Raw genomic sequence first — 12,373 nt, 5'->3', positions numbered from 1 at the left:
GGCTTTAAATTGGCGATCCTCCTGCCTTGGCCTCTCAGGTAGCTGGAATGAGAGACATGCGTCACAGTGCCTGGTTCTAATATGACAGTTTGCAACTTTGATTACTTCTTTAAGAGCGATTTCTAGAATTGCTGGGCCAGAGGGGACACATGTTCCTGCCTTTGCCAACTTCTCTCTCAGGACTGTGTCCTCTATCTGGGCCCCAGTCTCCCGCCTGGTGAAGGTCCCTGAGCGTGCCATCCTGCTGTCACCTCTCCTGTCCTTGCTCATCTTCCACTGCCACGGCAGCTCCCTGGGGTTGGAAGATCTGGCTTCAGGATGTCCCCCACCATGAGCCGGGGAGCTTGTCTTTCCCTGCAGCTGCCAGTCTCTGTGTGGAGTCCTGGGCTCTCTTGGGCTCTTTGCCACTTTAGTTGGTCTCATCTTCTAGGTGGACTGTGACGTGCTATTTAAAGATGTGCAAAGCTCATCAACATTCCGTGTGTGGATGCCTCTCCGTGCGTGCTCTTCCTGAGCCGGGAACACCTCCTGCTCCTCATTCCTGTTCCTGTCAAGGTCCAGCTCCGTGTCACTTCTCTATGACCCTCGAGACATGCGGCTGCCTCGTTCCTCCTCCCACCATCTTCGCCATATCTTTATGAACTGTTTTTTTCTGGTCGTTTCGTAGCCAGTTGATTAGCAACACCTTCCTAAAAGCCATGACTCCTGAGCAGAAGCACTGTGCCTTCTTTGCCTGGATAAGTCCTGGCCCCAGAAGAGCTTGTCATAGAAGGGCCAGCTGCCAAACTCCTCACTGTGCATCCCCTGCCTCAGATGGGAAGACTAGCAGCCTGGTGTCCCAGATTCCCTGGTAGCTAGGTGTGTCCTGCGGTTGAGCTCAGGATGTTGAAATGCAGGTGGGACTTCCTGGAAGTCTCTTAGGATGGAAGGGAGATCCCCCAGGCTGTCCTTCCTTCTGACTAGAATGCTGACGTGAGTGCAGGAGCTTGGAAAGCCACGGGACAGTCAGAGGCCCCACTCCTGGTCCCCCTCCTTCCAGACTTCTTTTACCCTCAAAGGACGCACAGCATGCTTAGCAGTTTATCTTTAGATAAACACAATGCTGCCAGGCTCAGTGCTTGCTGTGTCCATAGAGGGTGGAGTAGCCACAGAACCATGTGACTGCTGTCCCTGCTGACTCCCATCACCCTTGAACAAAAGCCAGGGCTTCCTTGAAGCATTTGCTTGAGTCTTGGTCGGTCTGTATATTTTTTATTGTTTTTAGATCTTATTAATTTTATAAAATCGACTCCCAATTTGTCTAAGAAGCAATAAATTGTTTAAAAAATCAACTTGCAATTTAAAGTGCAGATAATCAAGCGGAAAGCCTGAGGTTGGAGAGCAAGAATCACATCTAAAGACCAGAACTCGTGGCCCTCCCTGGGCCGCCCAGGCATAGCTCCCTCAGCTTCTGCTTGGGGACTCAGGCCCTCCTGCAGCCGCCTCCCCACCAAAGGAAGCTGGGTTCTGGTAAATGGGTGTGGTGGCAGATCTGGGTAGGAAGGCTGGGCCCTGAAGGGGAAGAAGGTCCTCTGCTGAGGGCCCGTGGAATCCAAGAGTCTGCTGTCCAGAGAGGGCATGTGACTGGCATCTGTCATTCTTTCCATCCCAAGCAACAGAAGACACCTCTGCAGAGCTTAAGTGAAAAGGGGGAGTTTGTTGGAAGGCTGGTGGTGTTGTTCCTGCGCCCAGGGAAGAGTCTGGGCACGGTGTGCCGAGCCTTGTGTGGAGGGTGAGGACTGACCCTGCTCTGCCCCCATCATTGTCCCAGTGGGCTGAGTCCCTGGGGGACATGTCCTCTCACCCCAGGGACTGGCTGAGTTGTGCTCTCCTTTGCCTGGTCACCTGGATGCCTCTGGCTAGCTCACTCGGGCTCCCCACACTCCCCTGGCTCCCCACAGGGCGGGCTCCCCACACTCCCTGGGGCAGCGCAGACCTCTCCAGGAGGTTCAGGGCTGCTCCCCGGGGCAGGCATCGTGAAGAGTCCCCACCCCCCACCCCTACCTCGGCCTTCAGCCTGATCCCTTCTCATGGGCTGCTCTCTAAGCCTGTGACACAGGTGGCCTTGAGGGCTCAGTGGGCCATCTGGGACACACCTAGGAGTGGGGCACCAGGCATTCGCTGGTGCCCACTGGACACGCAGGGCTTGCCACTAGACTCACCGTTGAGTGCTCTGACTGGGCCAACGCAGTGGGAAGCCTCTGGCGTCACATTTACACATCCCACTCCCCACCCCACATGGTCAGATTTCCTGGAAAAGTGTCTTCCTGGCTCTGCCCAAAGGGGACACCGTCTGGCTGCCCGAGTCTGGCTGCTGAGTGGAGAAAGAGAAGTTATCGTCCTCTTAGCGTGAGAGTGGCCCTCCTGACACCCCCTGCTTCCGGCAGGATTCCTGAGCCCTCAGCTGTGACTCGTGTCTCCAGACAGAACACCGGCCCTCCTTTCCCCACACAAGCCTGGTGTCTTTGGCTCGGGCTAAGGAGGGGAAGCCACTCTCTAAAGGACTGTGGGGAGGGACCTGGGATCTAATATCTTCTTCTCCTTCTCCTTCTCTCTCTCTCTCTCTCTCTCTCTCTCTCTCTCTACCCGGGACTGACACTCCACCACTGAGCTACACCCCAGCTGTTCTTTATTTTGAAACAAGGTCTTGCTAAGTTGCTGAGGCTGGCCTGGAACTTGTGACCGTCCTGCCCAGCCCCCAAGTTGCTGGGATCACAGGTGTGCACCACTGCACCTGGCTAACTGCTTCTTAAATAGACATTTAATCCGTTTTTCTGCTTTTAGGCCCACTTAATTTTTATTGGTGCATTGTAATTATATAATTAGTGGGATTTGTTGTGACAGAGCCACACACGCACACCATGTGATCGGCCGTCTATTTCCTCACGCCTCCCTTCCCCTTCCCTGTCTCTTTCCTCTCCTCTGTTGACCTCTCTTTGATTTTCACGAGGCCCACCCCCATCTTTCTTTCCCCTTTTCCTCTCTAGCTTCCGCATATGGGAGGAAAGCATGTGACCCTTGACCTTCTGAGTCCAACTTACTTCACGTAAGGTAATTGTCTCCAGTTCCATCCCTTTTCCTGCAAACTGCATAATTTGTCTCTTCTTTATGATTAAGGCAACAGGTCCACCCTTAACCTACTTCAGGTGGGTCTGGAGCTTCTCACCCACGCCTCTGTGGGGTCCTGGGATCTGAACGGGTCACTTCTTGCCTCTCCCCACAGCTGCTGAGGCTTAGTTTCCCAGCCTTCTCACCTGCCCCTTGTCCCCAGCTGTGCTGGGACAGAACCCAAGGACTGACACATGTATGCACATGTTTTCCTTGTTCTTGTTCTTTTGCTCATTTATGGGTTGCATTTTGTTGTTGTTGTAGTTTTGTTTTTACTAATTACTTCTCATTTTAGTGGATCTCAGAGGGGAAATATGAATTGATTTCTGCTGTCTTTTTTTTTTAAATCTGTTTACATTTTATAAAAAGAAATACATTTGACTTTCTTGAACTTGGATCCAAAAACCCTGAGGAAGTGACCCCTTGTCTAATTTGAGTCAGGTGTCCCCCAGTGGATTTTGGCAAGGAGAATAGAGCTCTGTCCCAAGCAAGACCAAAGGTGCAGCCAGGCTTGGAGCCACGCTTAACGAGCACTGCGGCTCCTGTGGCCAGGGAGAGGGGAAGGGCAATCTCTAAAAGTGGATGTCTGGAGCTAGGGATGTGGTTCAGTGCTAGAGCACCTGCCTAGCATGCTGGACACCCCAGGTTCAATCATTAGCACCAAAAAGAAAAAGCAGTGGGTTTTGGGATAGATGGTTCCTTAGGATCTACTACAGCTAGAAATAGGAAGTTAAGATCTCAGGTTCTGATCCTAAGTCCAGGGCTCTTTCTGTTCTGCACATCTTACTGGTCAGTCACGAGGGCAGAGATGAGGAGGAGTCTCCTCAGTTTTTAGGCAGGAGCTGGATTGGATGTCCACAGAAGACTTTTGACTCTTGGTGCTACCGGATGGACAGTGAGGAGAAACAGCTTCTCTGTCGCTCTATGTACAATCCTATTTGGAAATAGCATCAAGAGTCTAAACTGAAGATGGGTGTGATGGCACACACCTCTAATCCCGGTGACTTGAGAGACTGAGGCAGGAGGATGGCAAGTTCAAAGCCAACCTCAGCAACTTAGCGAAGCCCTCTTTCTAAATTAAATATAAAAATGTGCTGGGAATGTGGCTCAGTGGTAAAACACCCCTGGGTCTAATTCCCAGTAGGAAAGAAAAAAAAAAGTCTAAAGTGAGACCTGTGAGACCCAAGCCCCTTGCCTTCCTGCTGGCATCCTGTCCCACTTCCATTGTGGGCCCTGTGGGGTGAAGGGCCTGCTGGAAAATCTGGTCAGCCACCCTACCCAGGAATCTGTTTTGGCTGCAGGATGCACAGAGATGCTCCCTGTGGTCTGGCCCCTGGCCTTCTCTTTTCTGTCTGCACAGGATCCGTGATCACGTCTGCATGGATGTCTCTCAACCCTCCATCCTGCCCACCTCCACAACAATCTCTGTCCTACAGCCTGGGGACAGTTCCACTCTATTGTCCGACAGAAGTCAGCCCCAAAGCTCAGTGCTCCAAAATGATCTCATCCCTCTTTCACCTCCTGGGCTTGAAGCCTGGGAATGATTTCAACTCTACATTCCCTTGGCTCAGGCACCCAGCCAGTCAGGGGCACCCCCCCTGGATCTGGCAGGAGGTGGCCGTAGGCATCAGTCTAACAGATCAAGCCGAGCAAGCCCACCAGGAGCAGGCTGCTGTTGGCACAGAAGTTCACAAACCTCAGAACCAGCCTGTGTTGTAGGCCCCCAGGAGGGTACGGGGAAACAGGATCAAGGCCGCACGAGATTCCTGGGCCCCAGTGGGTCTCAGGCACGAGAGAGCAGGGTAGGAAGCCGAGGGCCAGAGCAGGCCCAGGGGCTGGGCTGGTGGGCGCTTGAAGAACAGAGTGTGGGCCTCTGATTGGCTTCTGGGGATAAAGCTTGATTTCTGAAGCTAGGTGTGGTTACAAGTGCATGCCTGTAATCACAGCAATTTGGGAGACTGCTGCAGGAGGATCACAAGGTCAAGGCCAGCCTTAGCAACAGCATAAAACCTTTGAGCAACTCAGTGAGACCCCTCACCAAAATAACAAATGAAATGGGCTGGGATGTAGATCCAGGGTAAAGTACCCCTGGGTTCAATTCTCAGTACCAAAAACAAACAAGAAAGCCAACTTGCTGAGGGTGGAGTAGCTGTCCGTGAGGAGGCCAGGCCTGTGTCTTCACCTGCCTACCAGGTATCAGACCTCTCCATTCCCCCAGAGCCTCTGGGGAGAGCCGCTGGCAGTCCCGCCCCGGGCCAGGTGGTGCACCTGACATTTGTTCCACTTTGGATTTTGTTTATTTTCAGACTCCTTTGACCCCATGGTGATCCTGAGAAATGGTCAGAGCCCTGTTTGAGAAAACTGGACCAAGAGAGGTTAAACTGACCACCCGGTCACCCACACATTACTTAAACTATGGTCCATCTGTGTCCCCAAGAGCTGGCTAGAAACCCAGATCTCCAGCCCATCCCTGGCCCTGGAACCAGAGTTTACATCTCAACGAGGGCTGGAAGAGCGGTGGGCACGTCCCGGCTGGCCCGGGTAGGAGTCTGTGTTGTGGACTGACAGGGCTGCGCCCGCCTTGGTCAGCAAGTCTAACATGAACATCATGGTCACCTGCAGCTATGAGTGGAGCTGTTGGTGGGGAGTGGAGCTATTGGTGGGGAGTGGAGCTGAGAGAGCCGGGACCAGGCCGGGGAGTGGGAAAGGGAACTAGGTCAAGTGGCAACTGTGAAGCTGCGCCCTGTGGCAACTGCGGTGGCACCTGGCATTGGGTGCCCTGGAGCTGATGACATGGCTGGGGGACACAATCAGGGAGGTGCTGGGCCAGTCCAGGTTCAGGTGAGGCGGGACTCACCCCAGGGCTGACCTTGAGAGTGTCAAGGTGGAGGGCGAGGCTGCTGCCCTGGCCAGTTCCCACCTGGCCTGAGCCCCAGCTTGGCCCCCTCCCTGCTGCCTGGGTTTCTATGGTTACTGGTTACATGGTCTTAGGAACTTACCCAGGCTCCTCAAGCTCCCTCGCTGGTCAGCGTTTATTCCTGCTGAGCTGCAAGCTGGATGGGGCCGTGAGCAGTCCCATAGCTCTCCACCACATGGACTTCCACGTTCTAGAAGGAGAGGCAGCTAATTCACAACCAAGAAATGTGTGGTATTTCATTTTATTTATTTTAACTGACATGCAATGGTTATACACACTTGTGGGGTACAGTGTGTTTCCACACGTCTGCAGTATGTAATGTGCAGATTGGGTCATGGTATTTTCGTCTCCTTTGTTCTTGCTATTTAAAAATATATAATAAATCATTGTTAACTACAGTCAGCCAATTGTGCTATAAAACAGTAGAAAGTATTCTTCCTAACCATCTTTGCATATCCAAGATTGTGTGTGTGTGTGTGTGTGTGTGTCTCACTGGGGATTGAACCCAGGGGTGCTTTACCACTGAGCTACACTCAGCTCTTTTGACTTTTTATTTTGAGACACGGGCTCAGTAAGTTGCCCAGGCTGGCCATGAAGTTGCAATCCTCCTGCCTCAGTCTCCCATAAGACATTTTATTTTTATATGTGTGTACACATACATGAGCATACACGTTCATGTTTACATACATACACACACATATATGATGTGTCAGATAGTAACTAAATGGTATCAAAAGCCAAGCACAACGCTGCATATCTGTAATCCTACTGACTCGGGAGGCTGAGGCAGGAGGATCACAAGTTCAACCCTAGCCTCAGCAGCTTAGCAAAACCCTATCTCAAAATGAAAAATAAAAAGAGCTGGTGCTGTAACTCAGGGGGAGAGCATCTCTGGACTCAATTTCCCAGTACCACAGAAATGAAAGAAAGAAAGGGAAGGAAAGCAGGAAGGTAAGTAGGTTGGGCTGGGGTGTGGCTCAGTGGGAGAGCACTTGCCTAGTACGCACGCGGCCCTGGTTCAATCTCCAGCACCGCAACAAACAAACGAAAACTGCACCCCAGAAGGAGAAATCTAGAAGGTGGCATGTGGGAAGATTGTCATCTTAAGGCAGTCTGGGGACACCTCAGTGAAGAGGTGACATTTAAGCAGAGATCAGAGGGAAGAGACTCTCAGGCCAAAAGGACAGCATGCAAGGGCCAGAAGGCAGGGGTGGGCTCACAGAGTCTGAGCAGCAAGGAGAAGCCCAGGTGGCAGGAGCCACAGGAGGGGAGCAGGAGAGGAGGCCAGGGAGGTGAAGGGAGATAGCTTGTGACCAGGATAGACACATGGGGTGACCGTGGACATACAGAATAAATGAATAACAAATCTGCTGATATTTGAGTGTATTTTGAGTAAAAGCACTTTGCCATGCAGGGCAGCACCTGCCTGTAATCCCCAGCTCCAGACATTCACTTCTAGAGATGGCCCTTCCCCTCTCCCTGGCCATAGGAGCCACCATGCCTGTTAAGCGTGGCTCCAAGCCTGGCTGCACCTTTGATCTTGCTTGGGACAGAGCTCTACTCCTCTTGCCAAAATCCACTGGGGGACACCTAACTCAAGTTAGACAAGGGGTCACTTCCTCAGGATTTTTGGATCCAAGTTCAAGAAAGTCAAATGTATTTCTTTTCATAAAATGTAAACAGATTTAAAAAAAAGACAGTAGAAATCAATTCATATTTCCCCTCTGAGATCCACTAAAATGAGAAGTAATTAGTAAAAACAAAACTACAACAATGCATGGCGCAATGGCGCATGCCTGTGATCCCAGCAGCTTGAGAGGATCACAAATTCTACACCAGCCTGAGCAACTTAGTCAAATCCTGTTAAAAAAACAAAAAAGAAAAACATGCTGGGGTGTAACTCAGTGGTAAAGTGTCCCTGTGTTCCCATCTGCAAAAAAAAAAAGAAAAGAAAAGAAAAGAAAAGAAAACAAACCAGACACAACACTTCAAGGAAAAGCCCTGTTCTGAGTGACATTTGCTGAGCCAGGCAAGGCTGCAGGTGGAGCAGGTTCAGGAGACATGGGATTTGATTTTGGATGGCATGTTGGCCAGGCCTGTGAGATGTCCAGGTGCAGGTGCTGAATAGGAAGCTGGGCGTCCAAGGCAGAGCTCCGGGCCAGGCCAGGGATGGAGCTATTTTCTTGGGAGTGGTCAGCACAGAGAGATGGGTCTTACAGCTGTGGATCTGGAAAAGGCCATCTGGGCATGAGCAGGAACTCAGTCCTGCAGGGACAGTCTGAGGTTCTGCAAGGTTTTGATCTCAGGAAGGTGAGCAACAAGAAAACTCTATGAAGAAGGAGGGCCGAAGGCCAGGTTGGGGAGTTCAGTATGCCTGAAGCCTGTGGCTGTTGCTAGTCTTCCTGACAGACTGGATCCAGGCCGCAGGAGGACGATTCTGTTAACACCCGTCAACAGCCACTCCAGATAAATGGAGTCACTACTGCTTTATGAAGGAGAGGCTGCCATTTTTAATGACCAGTAGCTGATCAGTTGAATGCAGAAGTCACCCCTGTCCCCCAAGCAGTTTTGTCTTGATTTCACACAGCCACCTGTGGTGGAAGTCAGGAGGCAGCAGGGCAGTGGGTGGTGGGGAGCAGGGCTTGGTCGGAGAGCTAGGGCAGAATTCCCAGAATTCAACAGAGCTGCCATATCTGGGGAGCCTGTGAAGGTCAGGTGAGATCTGGGCCCATCAGGAGATGAAGCTGTGGCAGATGAAGCAGGATGGGCAGCCAGGTGTTGAGCAGGTGAATTTTTTCCTGAGTGCACAGTTTTTTTGGTGGAGAACCCAGGTAGAGCTTGCACGTTTCTGCTCTTTCTCCCATGACAGGTGTGCTCAGGAACCTCTCGCTTCCAGCCCCCTGACTTCTGCTTGCTCTCTCCAGAAGCACAGCCTGCCGAGCCGCTCAAGTCAGCAGCCCTCCCTCTGATTCATGAGCCTCTCTCCCAGGGTCCCTTGCCACTCTGAAGGCCCCACACAGACCAGCCATGACCACTGCGTCCTGGTCCCCAAAGTCAGTGAGAAGTCTCCTCCTGGTCCCCAGGCATCGCCAGTCAGGCACAGCTCACAGCCTCCGAAGACCCTGTCCCTACTCATGGTTTTCCTTGTGCCTAACCCTCCTGGGCACTGTGACTTTTAGAGAGAGACCTGCTTTGTTAGCCCCTATAGCAAAGATGGAACAGGAGGCCAGATGAGGCCTCACAGAGGTGGGTGAGGGTGAGGGGGGTGGGGTAGAGGAGCCACACACCTGCGTTTCTTGGAGGTAGTCTCTTTTTGCCACCCAGTTGTAATCTGCAACACTTGAGTTCACGGATAAGGAACACAATGTCTCTCCAGAGGATGATCCCGGGAGCTGGCCCACGGCCTTGGACTTCTGAACAGGAACTTGAACTGAGCCAAGTGTGCAGAACAGAACTAATGAGGATCGGAGCCTTTGGGTCAGTGAGTTTGGTGGTTAGGGACGCAGGTGCATCCAGCTAGAAGCCTCAGGGCTGGGAGGTGCCCTTGGCAGGACAAGACCCTCTCTCCATCTCCCTCAATTCAGCCAGCATCACTGGGCCTCAGAGGCTGCCAGCTCACGGGGAATGGGGGCATAGAAGAGTCCTTGAACCTGTCCTTGAGATGTCCATAGATGAGTTGTGGTGAGATAGTCTAGAACTTAGGGGGTGTGGTATGGGAACACTGCAGGTGCCCAGTGTGTGGCCTTGGGTCTCTTGATTCCTTAACTTATCTAAGAAACGAGGGCAATGCCACCTGTCTTCACTTGTGCCTGGGTGTCCAGTGGAGCAATGGGGGGGAGGGAAAGGGGACAGAGAACTGGACCGTGGACCCATAGTGGAAGAATTGACCTCTGCTTGTTTCTGGTACATTCTCAAGGAATGTCAAAGCAAAGGAGTTTGTCCTCCTTCACCCCAGGCTTCCTATTAAGCAGGCTATGGTCCAGCCGTAGCTGTGGGCCCAAATACCGAGTGATCGATTAAGCCCACGTCTGGGGAGGCACCACAGACTAGCAGCTGGGGGCCCCTGGGGAGGGAACGGGGCAGCTGAGTGGTAGGTGTGGGCGAGACCCGCTGTTCTGTGTCACACTCCTTTGTACTTTTAGACTGTGATACCATGTGGCTTGAACCTCTCACAGCAGCAAAAGTGAGTCAGTGCTTCAGGGATGGTTCAAGCTCGGGGCAGAGCCAGAGAGGGGCTTTCTTCTTTAGATGCCCTTCCTCGGACCCTGAGGGGCTGGGAGAGCAGAAGAAAGGGCTTGGAGGGCCCTGCAGGCCGGCCCTGGGGCTGGGCATCTCATCTCTGACTTTCCAGAGCCTCCTGCTCCCCCACGGGCCTGCCTGCCAGGCTGCCAGCTGGAGTTGGAGAGGGGCGGGTGCCGTGGGCACAAGTGCCGTGGGCATAGGTGCTGTGTGCTCACCTGCTCACACTGTGCTCACCTCCAGACACTGGAGCTCATCAGTCTCAGAATTCGCTTCAGCTGCCACAGCTGCTGGGGAAGTGGGTGTGGGGGTCAGGAAGGGGACTGGACGTGGCTGAGGAGAAAAGGCAGGGGCCAGAAAGAACTGCCCAGATTAGGGAGGCCTCACCCAGCCCCAGTGTCAGCAGGGAGGCCGGCCATAGCCATGGCTAGTCCTGCTGCCAGCCCTGGCTCCCAGGCAGCAGCTCCAACCAGGCCAGTGCTAGCCTGCACTCAGACTGAGGAGCCTGTGTGAGTGGGCAGCTCCTGTGTTCCTCGTGTGCTCCCTGAAATCTCCGGTCCCTCCCCCTACCCAATCCACATTCTGGTCTCCCAGACGCCTCCACTTGCTGCCCGCTGCTGCTCCTGAGAAGCCACCCTTTCTGCCTCATGGGGCTGTCCAGCGACAAGCCTGCGCAGAGCCCACCTCCTGCCCATGTGTGGTGTGCTGGTGGGCAAGACCGAGCCGCATGCAGCTGTGGTGAGATCTGTGGGCAGGACCCCGCTCTGCCACTGCAGCCCCCTGGGCCTTGGTTTCTTTCTTTCTTTTTTTTTTTTAAAGAATTTTAATATTTATTTTTTAGTTTTTGGCGGACACAACATCTTTGTTTGTATGTGGTACTGAGGATCAAACCTGGGCCGCACGCATGCCAGGCGAGCGCGCTACCGCTTGAGCCACATCCCAGCCCATGGGCCTTGGCTTCTGCCTAGGCCTCGGCCTCACCAAGGCAATCCTCAAAGCCCAGGATCCCTAAGACCACTTTGTGAGCAGAGATGGTGGGAGGTATTCTGAGCTTAGTCAGCAACACAGAGCGAGTCCTATTCTGAGATGGCAGCACCCAAGGGTCCTTGATTGTGGTGGGCCAGTAGTGCCTACCTGGGCAGTGGATGAAGGCCTCTTTTCAATGGAAAGGTAGAGGGAAGTGGGGAATGTCCCAGGGGAAAAGAAAATGGCTGGCATGGGCAGGACTTGAGGGGTTAGGGCCTCCATTTCTTCTGCTCTAGGCTGCATGTGGGGTTGACTCAGAAACAATTCATGCTCAAGGAGGGAGGGCCTGCTTCCGGAGGGAATGGGTATAGAGGGGGCGTGAATGGCTGTTTGTGAGAGCAGGCAGGGTACAAGGGGCTTCTAGTGCCAGGGACAGGCTGAGCTCACCCATCCAGGCCTTGCATCAGCTGTAGGGCTGGCTGCCAGGCCCTGGGAATGAGGCGGGCAGCTCCCAGGAGCCTGCTGGTCTTGCCTCATGCAGTCAGGGAGAGCACAGCAAGGGAGCAGCCACTTCAGGGATTCCTCAGCCCCTCCATTTCCGGGTCACTCAAGTACCCAGGCAGCAAGCAACATGTGCAGTGAAGGGCAGACAAGGGGAGGGCCTGAGAGGACCCAGCCTGCTAAGGTCTCTGCAGGACATCCTCTTACAACTGGCTGCTGTCTCCTCCTCGGTGGATGGGAACTTGGGGTCTGGTCTCTCTGTAGCCCATGAGATCACCACTTTAAAAAAGTGACCCTCCACCATGATGGAGCATGGTGGCACATGCCTATGATCTCAGCAACTCAGGAGGCTGAGGCAGGAGGATTGCAAGTTCAAGGCCAGCCTGGGCAACTTAGCAAGACCCTGTCTCAAAATAAAAATAAAAAGGGCTGGGGATGCAACTCAGTGGTAGAGCACCCCTGGGTTCAATCACCAGTACCAAAAATAAAATGATAACTAAAGGTGACCCTCCACCATAGCTCCAGGTGCTAGAGAGGCAGGAGCCATATGAGAGGCACTATCATGGCCTTGACTTATTTCTGTTGCAGCTCAGGGCTGACTGT

Source organism: Marmota monax, unplaced genomic scaffold (genome assembly GCF_021218885.2).
Source record: "Marmota monax isolate L192 unplaced genomic scaffold, Marmota_monax_Labrador192_F-V1.1 WCK01_AAM20220418_F8-fsc00238, whole genome shotgun sequence".
Lineage (NCBI taxonomy): Eukaryota > Metazoa > Chordata > Mammalia > Rodentia > Sciuridae > Marmota > Marmota monax.
The sequence above is the reverse complement of the archived record's forward strand: the minus strand, read 5'-3'. Positions refer to the sequence as shown.